Source organism: Oryza sativa, chromosome 7 (assembly GCF_034140825.1).
Source record: "Oryza sativa Japonica Group chromosome 7, ASM3414082v1".
NCBI classification, from domain to species: Eukaryota; Viridiplantae; Streptophyta; class Magnoliopsida; order Poales; family Poaceae; genus Oryza; species Oryza sativa.
In genome coordinates this window covers 16,754,594-16,774,927 of record NC_089041.1, presented here as the reverse complement: position 1 = coordinate 16,774,927, position 20,334 = coordinate 16,754,594, and the positions used below count along the sequence as shown (strand labels likewise).

The window sequence follows — 20,334 nt, the reverse complement described above, 5'->3', positions numbered from 1 at the left end:
AGAGTTATGTTCCAATAAATAATCTTTATTGCATTCGCTTCGTATCTGTATTCGATAATAGTTGATTCCAACCTTTATCCGGGGTTCTTGATAACTATTCTGATTAAAAAAATGAAACGAAAATGGTAGAGAGCTGTTTTTCCATCTGTTTTTCATCCCTAGTGCCATGCATGTGTGTAACAACGGAGTCGGAGGAAAGACGAACAAGTGATCTTAAGGGTGTTCAATTTTTCGTGTGTAACAATGGGGTCGGGGGAAAGATGAATAAATGATCTTAAGGGTGTTCATTTTTTCTATCCAAATTTTTCGGTGGATCGATTTTTACTAGGATCACCAGTTTTCTTGGTAGATTGGTTATTGAAAGTGCACCTAGGTTCCTAATCATTTTGGTGGTTAATGACAATGCGATTAGTAATGACTAACTTTTTATTTAAGTATATGTGAAGCAATTACAGAGGAGTCCTCTATGAGTCGATGTTCAAGGCCATAACTGTTTGTGTTGCAAGGATATGAAAAAAGGCAAAGATTCAAATGGTAAAATATAATTTTTTTTCATACAATCAATAGCAAAGTCGTATTATTAAGAGGGATGTTGCCTTGATGTCTATGAATGAGTTTGGTGCTCAAAACCTTTGTTGAAGTATTTCTCATTCTTGAAATTTTGCTTCTGGTAATTTTTGAAAATTCCAAAAGTGATTTTCAAAAGCTCCGAATTCGCTCTTTGGTGATTTTTGGAAGTTTGTTTTGGAATTTCTGAAAGTGTCGTGGCCAACAACTTGCTCTCCGGTGATTTTTCAAATGGAAAATTCATTTCGTAATTTTCGAAAGTGCAGTTTTGCTTCTGGTGATTTTCAAATCTTCCGAAAATATTTTTGGAACTTTCGCAATGTTGATTTGTCTAGGTTTTGTGACTTTATATTGTTCGGAATTTCTAAAAAGGGAATCACTCCCCCCTTCAAAATAGGCAGATACGAGGGTACGGTTTATAAATAGCCCCCTCCACCTCCAAGCTAGGGTTATTGCTCCCGTTGAAAACTTTTTTCCCTTGGCTTGCTTTGCTTTGAGATTCATTTTGAGCCTTGTTTTCTCATTTTGGTTTTGTGTGTGTGTGTGAGAGAGAGAGAGAGAGAGAGTGATTGATTTGAGATTGATGAGGACATCACTTCGTCGGATACACTCATAACTTCACACGTTCCAATGATAATTCCAAGTCCAAGTCCAGTTCGGCCTCCGGAGACAGCACTAACTTTAAATGGACCTAGCGCTTTCATGCAAACTCCGATTTGGGTGATCTTGGACTTCATGGAAAGCTTGTCTCGCTACCTTTCAAACGCATCTGGTCTCATGTCCAAATTCATCTCGAGTCAACGGGAATCTCCAAAACAAGACAGTGCTGTTGTTGAAACCGATCTTGGGCCTTGGGCCTTGTAATAGACTAGGCCCATCTCGGAAGTGTCTCCCACCTCCACGAATTAGCACTAAACCCTAGCTTTATTTTCCTCTATAAATAGCTTTGTACATCATCAAAAACAATTGGGTTTTGTTTAGTTGAATTTTGCCAAGTGCCATTCACTTTGTCTCTAGTCCTCGCTTGATTAGTCAGCGACTATTGATTCAGAGTCCCCAATAGTTGGTGTGTTGATTTGCTGGGTCGATTAGATCTATCACTTCAATCGCAACTATTTCTTTGTACTTAATCACCTATTCACAATATTTAGATTGCATCTTATCTTGTTCTTGCAGTGTTCTCTCGTTTGCATTGCAGGGATCATCAACCGCGCGTCACGGTTGGTACGACATCATTTGTGGTGTAGCGATTGCACGACGTCCTGGACTTGTTCTGGTTGGTAGCCATGTCGCAAACGTCGCACTCAATCAAAGCAAGAGTTATCCCCCTCACCAGAAGATCGGGCCACGAGAGAGAGCATCATCAGAGATTGTGTGAGTGCTTGGTATTGACTTCATGAAGATTTGTTAAGCACTTGATTCATCTCGACGAGATCTTTGCTTCATCTTTTACTCTTGGAGGTTGAGGACTCCTAGATGGCTAGGTGTTGCCTTTGAGCCACCGATCTACTTGTGGTTGGTCACAGAAGTTTGTAAAGGCCGGATCTCATCTCCGAAAGGAAAAGGGATACGAGTAGTGGAAGAGGAATGCATTTGTGCAACCTCTAGGAAAAGGTTGGAGAAGGCCCTACTCTTTGTGAGATCCTCAATGAATAGTAGAATCCCCTCAAGGATTCGAAATTCGGGAACACATGGTCTTGCAACAATCTCGGTGAAATCCTTCTCTTACTCCTCTAGCTTTTCTCCCTTCTACCGCTTGTAGACTCTGTTTGTGCATTCCTACTTTACTAGTGCCTAGCTATATCTAGTTGACTTTATGTTTTTTCTTTATCTCTGATTTTCGGAATTAATCACCAATTCACCCTACTCCAGGCCTAATTGACCCTTCCAGTTATTTATGTTTGTAGTGTGGGGAAAGTGTGATGGTTAGGGAGGAGAGGAGGATGACGGCTCTGTTTTTTACTTTAGTATAGATAAAACTCAAAAATACAAGTTTAACTTGGTTTCTGTAACAAATTTGGACAAAGATATGTCCATATTCTTAGTACTAGAATGTGTCACGTTTGATAATAGATTGATTTTTTAGGGGCGGAGGGAGTACAAAGTAGACGTTCATAACATGCACACAGTCACTGCTATGAACACATAGACTGGACCGACATATCTCGAGACTAACAAAGTCACAACAGATGCCTCACTATCTACCACTGAAAGAATAATAATCGTAAATACGAGTATATGTATAAAATCTAGAGCTTAAACCTGGATGAACCGATTCCACAATAAGAAACCTAACCAGTTGAGCTACGTCCACTTCCAAGCAGTATACTACCACTTGTGAAACCATGTTTTTTATAGATTCGAGTTTTTTTTCTTTTTTCTTTACTATCCTACAAACATTTTTAGTATGGGACAATTGCTTATTTGACTCCGTTTCGATGCCTATACCAATCTGACCCTTCTTTCAATCTGACCCTTCTTTTTGTACTTTGCGTTTTTGACCCTGCTTTTCTAAAACGAACCTACCGTCTGACCCTGTTTCCATTTCATCGTTATGGTTTGAATTAAAAATAATAAAGAAATACAATTATTATTCGTAAAGACCAAAATACCCTCGAGAAAACCCTATCCCTGTCTAACCCTATCAGAATAGTTCCGTACTCCCGTTTCTCTCTCCCTCTCTCTCTCGTACCAGCGGCGGCGGCGCATGGAGGAGAACAAGGTGCACCGGCATGTGGAAGGAGGGGCCGTCGCGGGGGGCGCGAAGGGAGTGGATCCGGCGCCAGTGGCGGCTCGTGGAGGGAGCGGCGACGGTGGTAGGGCCCGGATTGAGGGGATCTGCGCCAGCGCTGGCTCGTGGAGGTAGGGTGGCGGCGGTAGGGCTTGGAGGGAGGGAGAGTGGGGCCGAGGCTCGGGTTCGTGAGGCGGCGGGGGAGGGAGGGTCGACGACGTCTTAGTGACGAGGAGGAGGAGCGGCAGTGGCAGGCCCGGGCGGAGCTCGGGCTGCGACCGGTGGATCCGGTGAAGGAGGGGCGACGGCGGTTCAGCGACGACAAGGAGCGGTGGCGATGGGCCCGTCGGTGGAGATCGAGCTAGGACGGCTGGATCCGGCGGGGAAGGGGCGATGACAGCTCAGCGACGATGAGGAGGAACTGCGGCGGTGGGCTCGGCGGTAGAGCTCGAGCTAGGACCACTGGATCTGATGGGGAAGGGGCGACAATGTAACGCCCCGATTTTCGTTCGGGTTTAAAAATCATTAAATAATGCATTTCCTAGAATATAAATAAAAAAAGTTAAGCAATTTAATCAAGTGAATTATTGGGAGAATTAAAATTTTCCCTTAAAAATCATTGGCCGGGAATATTTTGTAATATTCTTTGTGCCCTAATGTACTCTCCGGAATTTTCCGTGAATTTTCGGAGCTCGAGAAATAGTTTTAATAGCACAAAGATCATTGCATCAATTAAAATAAAAAGAAAACAAATAAAATTTCCCCTCTTTGTCTTTGGGCCGCTTTCGGCTCAAGATCTTCTCCCTCTCCATCCTCTCGGGCCCGGCCGCCCTCCTTTTCCCCTCCTCCCTTCTCTTTGGGCCGTCGGCCCGGCTTGCCCCCTCCTTCGCGCAAGTCCGCTTCGCCTCCCTCATCCTCCCTCCTCTCCCCGAGCCGCCGACAGGTGGGCCCCACCTGTCGGGGTCACCCCCAACCTCCGGCCCGGGCCAGCAACCGCCATGGCCGCCCGAGCCGTCCAACGTCGCCGCCGTTTCCGCCCACCTCCTCCACCCCGCGCGCGCGCGTTTGTCCGTGGGACCTCGCCGCCCACGTCCGCGCCGTTTCCCCCCACTCTCCCCGCAAAATCCGGCCACGTCGCCGCCTCCCGCGTCTCTCTCCCCCACGACGCCGCCCCACTTCCCCTCGAAATCCGCCGCTCCCCGGCCCTCTCCTCGCCCCCTTGAGCTATAAAATCAATCCCCGTGGACTCCTCTTCCTTTTTCCCCGTTTTCCCGAGTCCCCCACGCTCTCTACCGAGCTCTCCACGCCGATCCCCTTCGCCGCCGCTCGCCGGCGATCTCCAGCCGCCCGCCACCGCCGCTCCCGTCGCTGCCGCGCTGCGCCGCCGCCACCAATAGCATCACAGCGCCTCGCCGCACCCCGGCATCCACTCCATCTCCCTCCTCCACCGCCGGAACCACCTTCCCATCACGAGGCCGAGCCACTACCGCCACACACCGCCTTCAGCCGGCCGCTGCCGCCGCGTTAGTCGTCGCCGCACCTCGCCGCTTGCGCCGTCGGCAACGCCGTGCCAAGATCTACCCCGGCCTCCGCTCCGTTTCCCCATTCCACCACCGCAACCACCCTTCCACCGTGCATCCCGAGCCACCTCCACCATACGCCGCCTCCAGCCGTGTGCCACCGTCGCCTTAGCCGCCGCCGCGTCGCTCCGTCTTCACCTCTCGCCTTGCAGCGCCGTGCAGCACCTCGGTCACCATTGTTCATCGCCGGAAACCCACCGGAACGTGGTATCTCTCGGTCGCCGGTGAGCCCCACCATTCCTCTCCTCTCCGGCGAGGTATTCTCGCCGCTCCGGTCGCCTATTTCCCTCCCTAACTGCTCTAATAATTTCCCCAGGTCTTGCTGGCCCTCGGCCGCGGCTCCGCCATGGTCGGGCGTCGTCGGAACGCCGTTCCCGTCGCCTCCCGTGCCGGCCGCCGCCATCCTTTCCGCCGCCGGTCGCCTCCCCATGGTCGTCCCGTCGCCGGCGCTCCTCGGTGAGGACCCCCTCCGTCTCCTCTCCCTTTTCCCTCTTTTCGCCGCCTCCCGCGCGTGCCTTCGCGCCGGTGGTCGTCGCCGGCGACCATCGGGCCGTGCGCCGTCGCTCCCGGCCGGCCGACCGGTGAGCCGGCTCCAGCTCGCCCGTGGCCGCCCGATCCTCCTTCGGGGCGATCTGGGCCGTCCACGTGGCCTTCCCGTGCCGCCCGCGTCGGTGCCTCTGTGGCGCCACGTCGGCGCCACCTCCGCTAGCCGTCCGTCGTGGCCGCCACGTGTCTGCCACGTGGTGCGCCCGCGGACCAGCGCGTGCGTGGACTCGGTCCACGGTGCGCCCGCCACCCGTGAGTCACCGACAGGTGGGGCCCACTTGCCGGCGCCACCTCTCCCCCGTCGGATGACGTCATAATTGATTTAAATTGCGCAATAAATCGGTAATAATTCTAGAAATTCATTAAAATGGCTCAAAACCTTCTAAAATTCATATCTAATTCATTCGAACTCCAAATTGAGCCATTCAACTTGCAAAATTCATCTAAAATTAAGCTCTACATGTTTGTTTACTTTTTATGTACTGTTTTCTTGGTTTTTATTAGAGTTTTTCCTCGTTTTGCGTGCCAGCGTGTAGTTTCCGTCGTTTCGGAAGTCCGCGGTCGCGAGGAAAAGAGTTTAGAAGATCAAAGTGAAGAAGCAAGGCAAGTCACACATTCTCCTTGAGCATGTTGATCCCAATTTATAAATGTTTTACCGTTTACAAATAAATATGCATGTTTTGCTAATTACACGGGGTCAGGGTTTACCTATCTGCTCGCTTGTGCCATGTTTACTTGATATCTGTTCTTTGTCAACCTTGGGTAATAAATTGACTAGCTCGTGTTACTTATGTGACCTAGCTAGAACTATATGCTTAGCCATGCTTAATTACCACTAGCTCAGTCGATGGGATAATTGCAGTATTAGACATTCTAGTATCTTGTTGAGCCGCGTGCTCGAGACATCTGGCCATGTTTTATGGTCGTAATTATCCAACTAAAATGCGACTGAATGGTGGGCTGTGGGTGCATGGTTTTGTGAGTCGCACCCATGGCAATTAAGGACCGGTTCACGGGAAACCCTGGAAGACTTACAGCGCTTGCCACAAGCGGGAGTGGGTAACTGCTTGATCTGAAGTATAGCTCGACCCTTTCCTAGGCACCGGTGGCGAGGGTGGGCGTGATGGAGTTGGGTCGGCCGGGGTGTCCGGTTGTCCAGCTGCCGGATTCACCGCGGCGCAAGAGGGGACCGCCCACTGCCTTTTGAGGGGTGGGGGTGAAACCTTAGCGTGGTGTGGATGGTTAGGGGAGGGTTATGCGAAGGGTCTCATCACAATCACTCGACACGGTGACGTGTGCATCATGGGCACATGATGACGCGGTGACATGTTGGTGGGTTGTGTCTTATGGGTACAGTTGTGCACCTCTGGCCAGAGTAAAACTATTCGAATAGCCGTGCCCGTGGTTATGGGCGATCGACCAGATTCACCGTGATTAGTCTCACACTTAATAAATCGACCCAATGCACTGTAGTACAGGTGGGTTGGTTGGGCCTGTTCAACGTGGTGTAGCGTTGATCAGTGGAGATTTTAATGTTACTTTAATTATTCAACAGTTTTACTGTTTGCTAAATAAAATGTTTTACAACCGCCTTTATGCAAATAGCCACAAACCATCCTTGTATCCCTTTGCACGTCTGCATCATTGGTGTGGCTTGCTGAGTACGGTGGTTGTACTCAGCCTTGCTATTATTCCCCCTTTTCAGAAGTGTAGTGCTTCTGAGCTGAAGATGGAGTTAGAGGACCAAGGCTCAGACCCCAGTTGAGTTTTGCCTGTGGAGTGGAGCTGAAGGCCCGCTAGGATCGTTTTTTTTCCGCTGCTGCTGCTTTTGTTTCGGTGTGAGGACTAAGTGCCTCTTCTGTAAGTATTTTACGCTTTATTTACGTTTGGAACTGTGTATTACTTGTCGTTTTGTGTACCCTGGCTGGTCCTGGACAGAGATTTAATACACAAAATAGTCTGGAAATTTGGGCTAAATTTCTGGGCGTGACAGACGATGGCTTCCTCATCGGCAACGGTGCTCGGGCTGTGGCAGGTGACAACGATGAGTGGTGGCGGTGCTCGGGCTGTGGCAGGCGGCGACGAGGAGTGGCGGCGGTGCTCGGGCGAGTGGAGTGGAGTGGAGAAGAGAAGAGAAGAGAAGAGAAGAGAGAAGAGAGAAGTGACGGGTGGGTCCCACGTATAATAGGGTTAAAAAAGCAAGGGCATAAAGAGACATTTTGTGTTTGTGCTTCAGTTAACACCGTTACATGTTCTTAACAGAATAGGGTTAGACCGAAACTTCAATTTTGAGAAAAAAAGGGTCCAATGATATGGTCAAATTGGTAGTTAGCTTTCAAACGAGAGTCAAATGCACAATTGCCTTTTTTTTTTTTTTTTTTTTTTTTTTTTTTTACCACTGGAAGCAAACGATAGCAGCAGGTACACAACACACGTGGTGATCGGAGACGAAGCCGACGCCAATCCATCCCATCTGGCTCTGTGCCTCTCCCGCGGCCCGTGCTCGCCACACACCCCAAATCCTCCGCGCGGCCACGCCTACTCACAAAACCCATCCACGTCTCGTCTCCCCCCACCGATCACTCCATCCATCCACCAACCCCAAGAAACCCCCCTGCGCGAGCCAAACCCAACAACCATGGCGACCCCGTTCTGCGCCGCCGCGTGCCGCCTCTCCATCTCCCCGCCCAACGCGGCGCCGTCGGCGCCCGGCCGCGCCCGCGCCCTCGCCCGGCGTGGCCTGGTGGTGGCGGTGCGCGCGGAGGCGGGGGTCGGCGGGATAAACCCGTCCATCCGGAAGGAGGAGGAGAAGGTGGTCGACACTGTCCTCGCCGGCGAGCTCTCCAAGCCGCTCACCCCGTACTGCCGGTACGGCCCTCCCCACCCCACCCTCCTCGCTCTCTTTGGTGCACCAATCGGGAAGGGTTCGGTGAATTTCAGTTCGTCGATCGGAGTGATTTCGCTCTCGTTAAAATCACCAACCATTCAACATGAGCCAGTTGTATAATCTAATCTCTAAGCTCTGCTTTTTACCTCTTTAAAATGACTAAATCAGCGCGCTTGGTAAATTAATCGAGAATTCAAAGATAGAGGGTACTCGTAGCAAATTGCTGGCTCGTAAGATAATCAGAGTTTGTAGGCGTTTGTTTTCAGTGCGACTTGAACCGAGTGCGATCCCAGTACTCGAACATAGATAGCTTTATTTTTAGGATAAAACAGAAGCAATTTTTTTGTTTCAGTTTACTTTGAGATTGACCCTTAAAAATAAACAGATTAGTGAAAGAGCATGTAGCCTAGTGGTTGTAGTAATCTGAGTAGCATCTAAGGTCCTGAGTTTAAATCTCCATAGGAGCGAATTTTAGATTGGGTTATTTGATGGCTAAGTTGCTAATTTAAAATGGCTGCATATATCTCGATTGGATGTAGAGGCCGGGTAAAAAAAAACCTTTTTCTAAAAAAACAGATTCAGAAGATAGTCATGTACTCATGTATGATACTCTTATTTGTTATATTAGAGATATTTCTAGTTTTACTTTCACTCACAAGTCCCAACACTTTTTCTCTGCAAGAAATACATTGGCCATCTTCTATGTATATACGTTTATATCTTATAGAAGTTATAATAATCAAAGTAAAGTAAAGTAGACCATCTTTTTTTGTCACTTCATCTACTGTGAATCTGTGACTGTATGAGGTGTTATTTTTTTCCGCCAGTATAGTACAAGACATTTCTATGCTCTGGTATGTTAGGGGTGCAGCCACAGCACAGCCAGCCGAGAAGGCCTTAGATCTCTAAAGGAATTATTGCATTCATATGAATGATCCTTTCGATCTTAGGATGGTAAGAACCTCAGATCATGATGTTTCCCTTGGAGTTTGTAACTGCCAGCAACCATAATCACGCGTACCAATAGTTTTACTGAATCGTACTATTATGAATGTATGAGTTTTGCCCTGTTTATGGTTTCACATACACAGAGTGATAGAGAGAACACTTTGCAATGCTCTTTCTGTGGATGCATGCTTTATGCATTTGTGAAAATTCTGCATGGCGATAGTGATTCAGAATACAAACCTTATATTTCTCTTGAGTCTGAGGAACTTCATTTGCATTTCAGTTCCAAGTTCCAACTGGTATTATACTGAATTACTGATATAGATTGATTTTGTTGTCACGTTACAGGTGCTGGAGATCAGGCACATTTCCCCTTTGTGATGGAAGCCATGTGAAGCACAACAAAGCAACGGGTGATAATGTGGGGCCCTTACTTGTTAAGAAGTAGAATGAGTTTCTTCCTTGTTAAAAAATAAGAAGATGAAATGAATTTCTTCATCCTGGCCTCATGTTGAGTCAAACAATATTTGCATGTCATAGTTTGTATGATCATTTTTGTCACATGTAAAGATAATGCTGTGTCAAAGTAACTTTTATTGATCCCTCAACCGAGATGAAACGAGAAATGGTTGTATTACAAAATCAGTTTTTTTTCTTTTTTATATCAGTAGATGCCAAATGGATTTGCATATATAACAATCAGAGAGATGGACAATCATAGTTGGTCCTTTTGGGGGTTCATCAAAATAAACTGTGTTCAACGATGTCAATGATGTATTAATAACGAAATTAAGGGCTTATTCGGATTAGAGGATCTTCATAGGATTTTTGGAGGAATACTGTGCATAGGAATTTTTTCATTTCCTGTCATTCGGATCATGAAAACTGGTTATAGGAAATCCAAAGGAAAGTTTCCTTTGATACTGATTTCACAGGAAAAGTACAGGAAAAATCCATCCACCTCAAGCTCTTTTTTTCACTTTCTGCATGCAAATCTTTGGCAATCAATTTCCCGTGATCCGAATGCTCTCAATTTTTGTATTTCTTTGTTTAGTTTTCATAGGAAATCCATCTCAATTTTTGTATTCCTTTGTTTAGTTTTCATAGGAAATCCAAAGGAAAGTTTCCTTTGATACTGATTTCACAGGAAAAATCCATCCACCTCAAGCTCTTTTTTTCACTTCCTGTATGTAAATCCTTGGCAATCAATTTTCTGTGATCCAAATGCTCTCAATTTTTGTATTCCTTTGTTTTTCATTCCTCTATTTTACATCTAGATTCCTTTCCTATTCCTATATTTTTCATATCGTATGTTTTTCCTATCTTATAATCCGAACAAGTCCTAAGTGATTAGTCTTGCACTGTAACAGCCTGATAACTCCTTTGATTTGATTTTGTCAATACAATTTTCAGTTAATCAAATAGGTAATTTTGCCATCCTTTAGAAAATACAGATATACCAAGAGTATAGTGTAAAACTTGGTACCTTCGGATACCTGAGGTAAAATTTTTATTGTAAAATCTAAATACTTAGAGGACTGTACGATACACATTGATCATAAAGCAGCTGATGGTTGCATAGCAATTTTGTCGAGCGACAGACACGATTCAATTCAGTGATTCTAGCATGTCGGATCTCGTTTAACTTACGGAGGACCTTGTACCGTTGTACTTAGCACATGGCCTTTAATTTGGAGTAATTACAGTTGCACTATTGGTGCCTGCTAATAGTGCTGTGGGAAAAGTACACATGACATTCCCTTAGCTATGGTTAACTAGCATACTATATGATGGCGATTGTCCAACAATATGAATTCTCTTTAAGCAATCCTACAGTGAAAGAATTCACCAGATGTTCAGCTCACATCTTGTATATAGTATCACAACATGCCACCAGAGTAATTAAATCACACTATTTCCAATCTGTTTTTGAGTGTGTGTTGTAGGTGCATTTGCGGGTGCGCGAGTGTGAGTGGGTGTGTAGTCGTGTGCATGCGTGTGCCTATTTTGTGATAGCATAAAAAAACACCTCTTATATCTTTATTTAGCGAAAGAATACCAAACTTAATAAAAAAGAAGATCAAAAGCGACCTACAAAAAATAAGATCCAAAGTGAAACGGTTTAGGAAAATCTTCTTAATAACTTCCTGGCGTTATTTGGAAGCAGGGCTCTTAATTTCATATTAGTATATTCATCAGCCACATGGTGATCCTTGGAGGTGTAATTTCAGGGAGAATTTGCTACTCCCTCCGTTTTACAATGTAAGTCATTCTAGCATTTTCCACATTTATATTGATGTTAATGAATCTACATATATATCTATCTAGATTCATTAATATCAATATGAATATACGAAATACTAGAATGACTTACATTATGAAACGGAGGAAGTTTTATACTTGTCAAGGATGAAATATATATCCCCTTATTAATTTCAGCTTCTGTCCAAGTGGTTCTTCGAACTCCTCTAATTCCTCTTTATCTTTTCCTCTTTTATTCTCTTGGTCTTTTTAATATGTACTCTTGTATAACCGCTTAATTAGACGGCTTCCTTTTTCCCCAAAACTAAAGGAAAAAAAATAAAAGAGGGATACACCAATGCTTACAGATCTTGAACAAGAAGCAAGTATAGTTTTTCTTGCTCACTGATGCAATCGCTAGATTTTCTTGTTAACAAGAAGCATCAGTTGTATCAGCTTTTAGGTCGTGGGCAGGTATACATAATTTGGCATTAAAATTGTACGAGGTACGGTAAAATGGACAGCGATAAAGATGCTTAATTGCACCTGTACGGCTGTCCTAATTCTGTCCTGCGCAGTCGGCAAAATATGCCGTGCAAATTGCTCGTGGTGGCCCCTCCGAAGGTTAATTTTCATTGCCCGCATGATTTGCATGCTCTTTTCTTTTCTTTTTCTTTCTCGTTTGTAAAAATTGCAAAAAATCATCCCATAAGTCACTTAAAGTTTGGTATTTCACCCATAAGTAATTTTATTACAAATGCCCACCCACCTATTTCATTTTGTGCAAAAACCATCAACATGTTTTCATAAGTTATGAGCAGTCAATATGTTCTTTGTAAAAATTTAATACTTCTGCAACATAGTCTTGCCACTTTTTAAGAGATTACTCACATATAAATGCTGACGAGAGCTTAAATGCTGTCAAACTGAGTTTCGCTATATCCAAAAAAAAAGTTCAACGAAACATGAAGAATAAATCTAATACAAGTACTTCGATAAGATTGACTTGGTTAGCTTAGCCTATTCTATCTCAGTGACACCGAGCTTATTCAGTTAAGCACGCGCGCACTAGGATGTTTTTTTTAACAACAAAACAGAGTAGGGACTAGCGAGTATTTGCAACAAAATGACTTATGGGATAGAATATCAAATTACAAGTGAGTATTTTGCAATTTCTCCTTCTCCTTTTTTGCTTTTACTTAGATTGGTAATTAATTCATTAGTGAAGTGACAGGTTGTATGTGCACTAATTAGTGTTAACCAACTACTATCCTAACAATTGATATATAATAAAGTTAACATGTATCTCGTTCTTACATTCCTAAGTGAGAGTATACATTCATATAATAAGGAAAAGATTCTTAACACCTAGGATTTCAAGCAAAATGTCCATGAATTACTTATCAAATGAACAATCCAATTACATCATCATATTCAGTATAAATAAGTCTTTATAAAAAGATATAACATGATTATATTCTAATAAAAGAAACAAAATATTACTTTTTTATTTGATTAAATTACTTTTTCGACATTGATAATGTTGTGAATAGTTTACTTTATTGGTAAGTAATACAATTTGTTAATTAAATTTAAGTTTTAGATACATGTTTTTAGCCCCCACAATAGATTTACTTTAAATACCGTAAGAATGTACTCTCATTTTGTTTTAAGTTATTTTTATTATATATCTAAATTACTTTTAGACTTTATTGAATTTACTTTTATATGTCAAAAAAAGTAATTTAAATATATTATAAAAGTAATCTCTAATCTTTGATTAAAATATAATCATCTAAATTTTGTTATTAAAAATTACCTGTAGCTAACACAATGATGTAATCGGATCGTAGATTAGATAAGTAGGTTAAGAGAAATTTTTTTTTGAAGCTTAGGTGGTAGAAATATATATTTTGCTTGCTTGATGGACTGTGCACTAATTAAGTTAGATTTCCGGAAGCAACATATATGTGTGCATCGGACGACTGGTAATTGATCGCTGGTTAGGAGAAAACGTGCGCGCATAAATTGGATTACACGTTAGTGAAAGTTGCTGGATTACAACAATCCGCTGTGATGAGTGGTGGCCCAAGTAACCGGTCCATATGAAGTTACCATGTCTAGCCCAGCAGTCCAGGATAGGTAATCATCTGCACAAGGAATAAGTCCACTTGAGGTCCCTCTCGTCTAAGTCTCGAGATTGGATCTCATCCCTCAACCACAAAACTGGGTATAATGCATCCCTCATTTATTAAAACCAGTGCAAATATAGTCCCAAGATGGTTTTGGATGACGGTTTAAGCTAAAGGCACCCACGTGGCACATTGACTTGAGGCTCGGTGGAAACTACCTGGCGGGGACCGGGCTCGGTGGAGAACGAGGTGGCAGGGGCTAGCTCGAGGGAGAACATGGTAGCGGCGGTCGGGCTCAGTGGAGGACGAGGCCACGTCGCCGAACTCGGTGGAGAACGAAGCGGGGGTGGCGAGGGCGTCGGCTGGAGGACGATGGTGTGTTCGCAAGTGCAAGATGGCCCATCCCTCCTGCACGCAAAACGGAGCAGCCTTTTAACACATGATTAATTAAATATTGGCTATTTTTTTTAAAAATGGATTAATTTGATTTTTTAAAGCAACTTTCATATAGAAAATTTTTGCAAAAAATACACCGTTTAGTAGTTTGAAAAGTGTGCGCGTGAAAAATGAGCGAGAGGGGTTGGGAACGTGGGGTTGCAAACACAGCCAATGGCTATATCTGAATAGTGAATGATGCAATCCTGTTTGGGGGAGCTTGTCCCAGCTGCAGCTTTTCCCAAAAGATGCTTCCGCTAGAAGCTGCCTCAAACAGTCCACAGCTTCTGAGAATATGTAGTTATAGATTCTGAAAAATAAACTAAGAAGTTAGAAGCTGGGTTTTAGAGCTTTTCCAGATTCTCAGAAGCTGGCTACCAAACAGCTACTTCTCAGAATCTAAAGCTCCCCAAACAGGCCATTAGTTTGGGCAAAACACCTCCGTAACGGGCTAGTACTTCATGCCGTCACTGACAATAGCCATCAGTGTCGGGCTTCAAACACAAATCGTCAACGGAGAGCCATTTGTGGTGTTGATTAATCTTGCTTTTCGTTTTTATTGATCGAGATGTTGAGGGATTGAATTTGCTAGGTTTTATTTCTAGTTTTGACGTACTCTCAAGATGGGTAGTAACTTCGAAGTGATCAAAATACCACATTAGGACATATGCATGAGGGTGCTTGGTTCGTTTTTCATTCATCTATCTTTTATGTCCCCGGTAGGTCTTATCGGAGAATCTGACCGGTCTAATCGTAGTGTCTGGGCCAGTCTGATTGAGCCCGACTCGGTCTAATTGGGCGCCTAGCGAGTCAGTTGGGCGGCCATAAATGACTTGGCAATCTAGAGCCACCAGAGCCGATACCGGTCTGAGCAAGCCAAGGTTGGTCTGAGTGACTGGATGATGTGACCATGGCTACCACGGATGCAACCATTGCTCACATCATGGATGAACAAGAAGATATCGAGATCAAGTACTCCAAGTGCTGGAATCCGATTCGGCCACTTACTACACTGCTGACTTCAAACGGCCACCGAATCTGCATACGACCTCCGTTTTCGGCCCGTGAGTACTTGATGGAAAGCTCTCGGAGCCCTCTTTCTAACGGATCCAGCCTCTTCTCTGAATTCTATCTCGTGTGGCCAGAATCACAGGAACAAGGTGTTGCATCACCTATAATGGGCCTATGGGCTTGTAACTTCATTTGGGACCCCGGCCCAGGTGGGGCCCATGTGGGGTGCGCCCCAAGCTGGTGGAGCACGACCCTAGGCACCCCTAGGTCGTCCTCCCACCCCTATATATAGCTAGTTACCCCTTCAGGGTTTCTCGGGTTTTGTTAGATTAAAGTTTAGCCATTGCTACTTGCTTGCAGCGCGCGTGTCGGCTAGACCGTCCGTCTGCTTGTTCTTCGGAACCCCAACTTATCATTCGTATTAAATTCCTATTTGCAATATCAGATTGCTTTTATCTTGTTCTTGCTTGTTTCTTCGATTTGCTTGCAGGAATAGGGTTGATCTGCACCGACAAGATCAACAACTCACGGAGAGGTGTATCGATCGCTAAGGCGCAACACAACGTCTCGTACGGTTGTAGTCGGATCGTCAACGTTTCTCCCAAATCGTAGTTATCACAACTCACCGAAAGATCAGGCCAACAACAACCTTGAGTGTTGAGAGGAACTCAGGGTTCATCAGGTGGTATCAGAGCTTTCGTTGCTCGGTGAGTTTTTATCTTCCTATAACCAGAAAATAGCCATACAAAAAAAATTCGTATCATTTACCTAGCCATATTGTGCCATTGCATTGTTCTTTTCAGTTTTTGCTTTGTTGAATTTTGTGTTGCATCGTCACGTCGTGTTGCTGGTCTTAGCGTCTAGTTCGTTTAGAGTTTCGAGTTCTGGTCACGTTTTGTACCACAGTCGTCGCTGCCACCGTGTCTCTGTTGTTGTCGGGACCTACGAAAACGGAATCGGCTCGCTGCCACGGTTCTATTTTTGTAGTTTTCAGAAGTTTCTGTCGGTTAGTTTTGGAGTTCTTGAGTTGCATCTAGAGTTTGCCGATCCTTGTGTGTGTTTGTTTTGGCCGTGCCTGTGTCGTGCACGAGAGGAGGAAGGTGAATTACCATATCTGATTTTGGAAGTAGTCAAGATTGTTTTGGAAAGATATAGTAGATTGGATTGGTTAAAAATCAGTTTCCTTTTTATCCCATACACCAAATTCGGCTGCCAGCCACTCCACCTCCTGGCCGAGTCCCACTCGCCCCTTTGGCCGAGTCCGACTCCCTCCCTCTCTTCCACGGTTCCGAGTTGTGTCAAACACCTTGGCGAATTTTTGTTTGGTGTCGGTTTCGAGATCTGTTTGGAAAAACGGAATCGGCATAAATTCAGCATTCCATTTTTTGTATAATTTTAATTTTGGGTTTAGACTTTTACATTTGAGTCCCTATAAATTTTATATTTATGTTTGAGTCCCTGTAATCTTACATTAAGGTCCTTGAGTCAGTTTTTGTTAAAAAAAAATCAAGAAAAAAAGTGAAAAAAAGGCAGAAAGGTGCAAAAAAAAAAAAAGAAAAAAAAAGCCGCACAAAAAAAAAACAGAAAAGAAAAGGAAAGAAAAAAAAAGAAAAGAAGAAAGAAGAAAGAAAGAAAAGAGAAAATACTGTTATGTTTGAGCTGAACTTCATATATCAGAGTTGTGCATGAGTTGTTCCTAGTGCTATCTTGTGGTATCGTTTGTGTCTAGGCTCGCGTCTCTAGTACGTTCTAGCCTAGGACCAGCACGGTACTTGACTTTGAACAATTATTCAACTTTGCATTATCTGATTTGAGCATTTGCTATTCCTTTGCTACATATTTAAGCCTACCCAGAGCTCCACATATTTGATTACAGCTCTACCGCAAGTGTTTGCCAAGGCATCGATACATCCAACCTTCATTGGGGTGCTTGGTTGAGTCGGTGTATGTCACCATTCCACTTGCATTGGTAAGATCTTGTAAGAGCTTGGTTAAAAGCTTGAGTGTGTGCGATTTTTGAGCTGCCACTACCTAGTAGTTAATAGGAACGCGCATATTTTTGTGTATGTTTCTTGTTTTCTACTAACAATGGCAGGGATACGCAAGATAATTGGGGATAGCTGCGCTCAACATCGACATCTTCGTCGAGACATGAGGAGGGATCAACATGACCATTATGAGGTAAGTGATGATGTTCTAGGTAAGATCAAATCTGCACTGCCTTATTTCGAGGGAGACTATGATCCTCGTGCTTACATTAATTGGGAGCTAGCGGTTGATAGTGAATTTCAAAAGCATGTCTTGTCGGAGAAACAAAAGGTTATGTGTGCCTCTAGTGTTTTAATTAAACATGCTTCTAATGATTGGAAACATCTTTGTAGGCATAACAAAATACCACAATCTTGGAAAGACCTGAAACGATATTTCAGAGATGTTTATGTTCCCATGTATTATGCTGACATTTTGTTCAACAAACTGCAATGTTTAAAACAAGATACCAGAACTGTTACTTCATACTATCATGATATGCAAGCTTGTTTATTACGTTGTGGTTTAGATGAATGCGAAGAAGCTAAAGAATTGAGGTTTTTATGTGGGCTTAACAAAGAAATTCAGGACATGCTTGATTGTCAAAGATATACATCTCTTTCTCATTTGTTACAACTTGCTTGCAATGCTGAAAGTAAAATAGAGGAGGACATGAAGAAGCAACATGCTATGTTTTTGTCTTCTATTACTAACCATTTGCAGGAAGTGCATAATCATGAAAAGGAGGAGAGAGACATGAAAGAGCCGCCAGTCCCATTGATCACACTCAAAGTCGAGGCACCTCCATTATCTGAAGAGGGCATCAAAGGTAAACTTAATGGTGCTGAAATTAATAAAGGTGAGTGTGTTGTTAATGAATTGAATTTGTCCACTTTTCATGCTATAGCAGAGCAACCATTAGTGGAACCAACTGCTGAGATTCCTTTGTCACAAATTGATTTGTTTGCTGTTCCTTGTGATAAAGAAGAGTTATGCGATAATGCTTCACTTATATCCATGCCACAACTTGTGAATGAACATGCTATTCCTACTGTTAATTCATACTGCACTGATTTTAAGCATGTTGTTCACATTGCTAATGAAGTAGAGGAGCGTGAATTGAGATCTTCTTTAAATACTTTGGGCTATGTTCAGTTTGATGATTTTTGTGAGCTCGATAATTTCAAGGAGAAATTATTTGCTAAGTCTGATTTGCCATATCCAACCAATGTTATATTTCACATCTTTGGTGAATATAATGATCTTGGAATATATTTTGTGCATAGAGTTTACATCTGCTCGGATTTAGAACCTCCTGTACATGTGGATAAAATATGCAAGCTAGAGAAAAATGTTATTGCTAACCAAATTGTCTCGAGTTTGCCTTGTTTTGATTGGAAGAAACAGATTGTTGTAAATGGACTACGCAAAGAGCACCATATGGAAAAACCAAGGACGGTTTTCCGTGAAGAAGGGGAGGATGATGTGACCATGGCTACCACGGATGCAACCATTGCTCACATCATGGATGAACAAGAAGATATCGAGATCAAGTACTCCAAGTGCTGGAATCCGATTCGGCCACCTACTATACTGCTGACTTCAAACGGCCACCGAATCTGCATACGACCTCCGTTTTCGGCCCGTGAGTACTTAATGGAAAGCTCTCGGAGCCCTCTTTCTAACGGATCCAGCCTCTTCTCTGAATTCTATCTCGTGTGGCCAGAATCACAGGAACAAGGTGTTGCATCACCTATAATGGGCCTATGGGCTTGTAACTTCATTTGGGACCCCGGTCCAGGTGGGGCCCATGTGGGGTGCGCCCCAAGCTGGTGGAGCACGACCCTAGGCACCCCTAGGTCGTCCTCCCACCCCTATATATAGCTAGTTACCCCTTCAGGGTTTCTCGGGTTTTGTTAGATTAAAGTTTAGCCATTGCTACTTGCTTGCAGCGCGCGTGTCGGCTAGACCGTCCGTCTGCTTGTTCTTCGGAACCCCAACTTATCATTCGTATTAAATTCCTATTTGCAATATCAGATTGCTTTTATCTTGTTCTTGCTTGTTTCTTCGATTTGCTTGCAGGAATAGGGTTGATCTGCACCGACAAGATCAATAACTCACGGAGAGGTGTATCGATCGCTAAGGCGCAACACAACGTCTCGTACGGTTGTAGTCGGATCGTCAACGTTTCTCCCAAATCGTAGTTATCATAACTCACCAAAAGATCGGGCCAACAACAGCCTTGAGTGTCGAGAGGACCTCAGGGTTCATCACTGGAGGCTGGTATGTATAGTCATATGAGTTGGTGTTTTAGCCCCAACGGTTTGTTTTGGTGGTTAGGGGTATAAATACTCCCCCACAAGCAGCAAGCGAGTTCTCTTGTCACTCTATTCATTTTGCATAAACCCCTTGTATCCACTTCCACACCACTTGAGCACTTGTCCATTCATTGCGGGTGTTTGACGGTAGATTGAGCCAAGACAAGTGCATTGCATCATTGATTGAGCTAGTATGCCACATGATCATCTCCGAGCCAGGTTGCTACTTTGCTACCTCGTAGACGGCTTGGAGGAGTTGCTCGGTGACCTCTCTAAGAAGGTATGTGGAGGAGTCCCGGTGTTGGTTGTGATTGGTTTGTAGTTAACCACCTTCAGAGTGAAGAAATGACTACAATACTGATCGAGGCTTGGGTAGTTTACTTCAAGACTGGCTCCCACCTTGCCCACCCCTTGATGAAGGGGTTCGGTGGCATCGTGGTTTGAGTGGTGAAGTTGAGCTCGTCTCAATGGAGATTAGGAAATTGTCAATTTTGTGAATCTCGGGTGAAAATTTCCATGTCTCATATCTCATTTACTTATCGCACTTACATTTATGCAATTTGTTTTATAGGGACTATTTGAGCCCTTATCATTCTAGGATTGCAAAACTTAATATAGTTGCTTAGTTAGTATTTTCTCTCATCAAGCCTAGCAATTTAGGTTAGTTTTGATTAGGTGTCATTTATTTTTTTATATCGTCTATTCACCCCCTTTGGTCAACATCTTGATCCTATAGGCAGCCCCTCCCCTCCCGTGTGGATCCCGTCACCCCTACGCACCCCATGCACGCGGATCCACCGGCGGGTGTGATGGGAGGGGCGGATTCGACGTCTCCTCCCCCTCGCCCGTCGTCTCTCCGCCCCTCTCACGCGGATCCACCAACGGGAGGGGTGGATCTTGTGACTTTGAG

At 44.2% G+C, this 20,334-nt stretch overlaps 1 long non-coding RNA gene and 1 other non-coding gene across 2 annotated transcripts; both read left to right on the top strand.

Annotated features, from left to right (window-relative positions):
* Positions 1-4,245: 4,245 nt before the first annotated feature.
* LOC107281504 (uncharacterized) lies at positions 4,246-6,074 on the top strand. The gene is made up of 3 exons (XR_001547323.3): positions 4,246-5,102; positions 5,195-5,334; positions 5,954-6,074. It is a non-coding gene; the product is annotated as an uncharacterized lncRNA (long non-coding RNA).
* A 2,130-nt stretch (positions 6,075-8,204) lies between these two features.
* Positions 8,205-9,867, top strand: LOC4343177 (uncharacterized). Its single transcript, XR_010742470.1, has 2 exons — positions 8,205-8,292; positions 9,608-9,867. It is a non-coding gene; the product is annotated as an uncharacterized protein (transcript).
* The last annotated feature ends 10,467 nt before the right edge of the window (positions 9,868-20,334 follow it).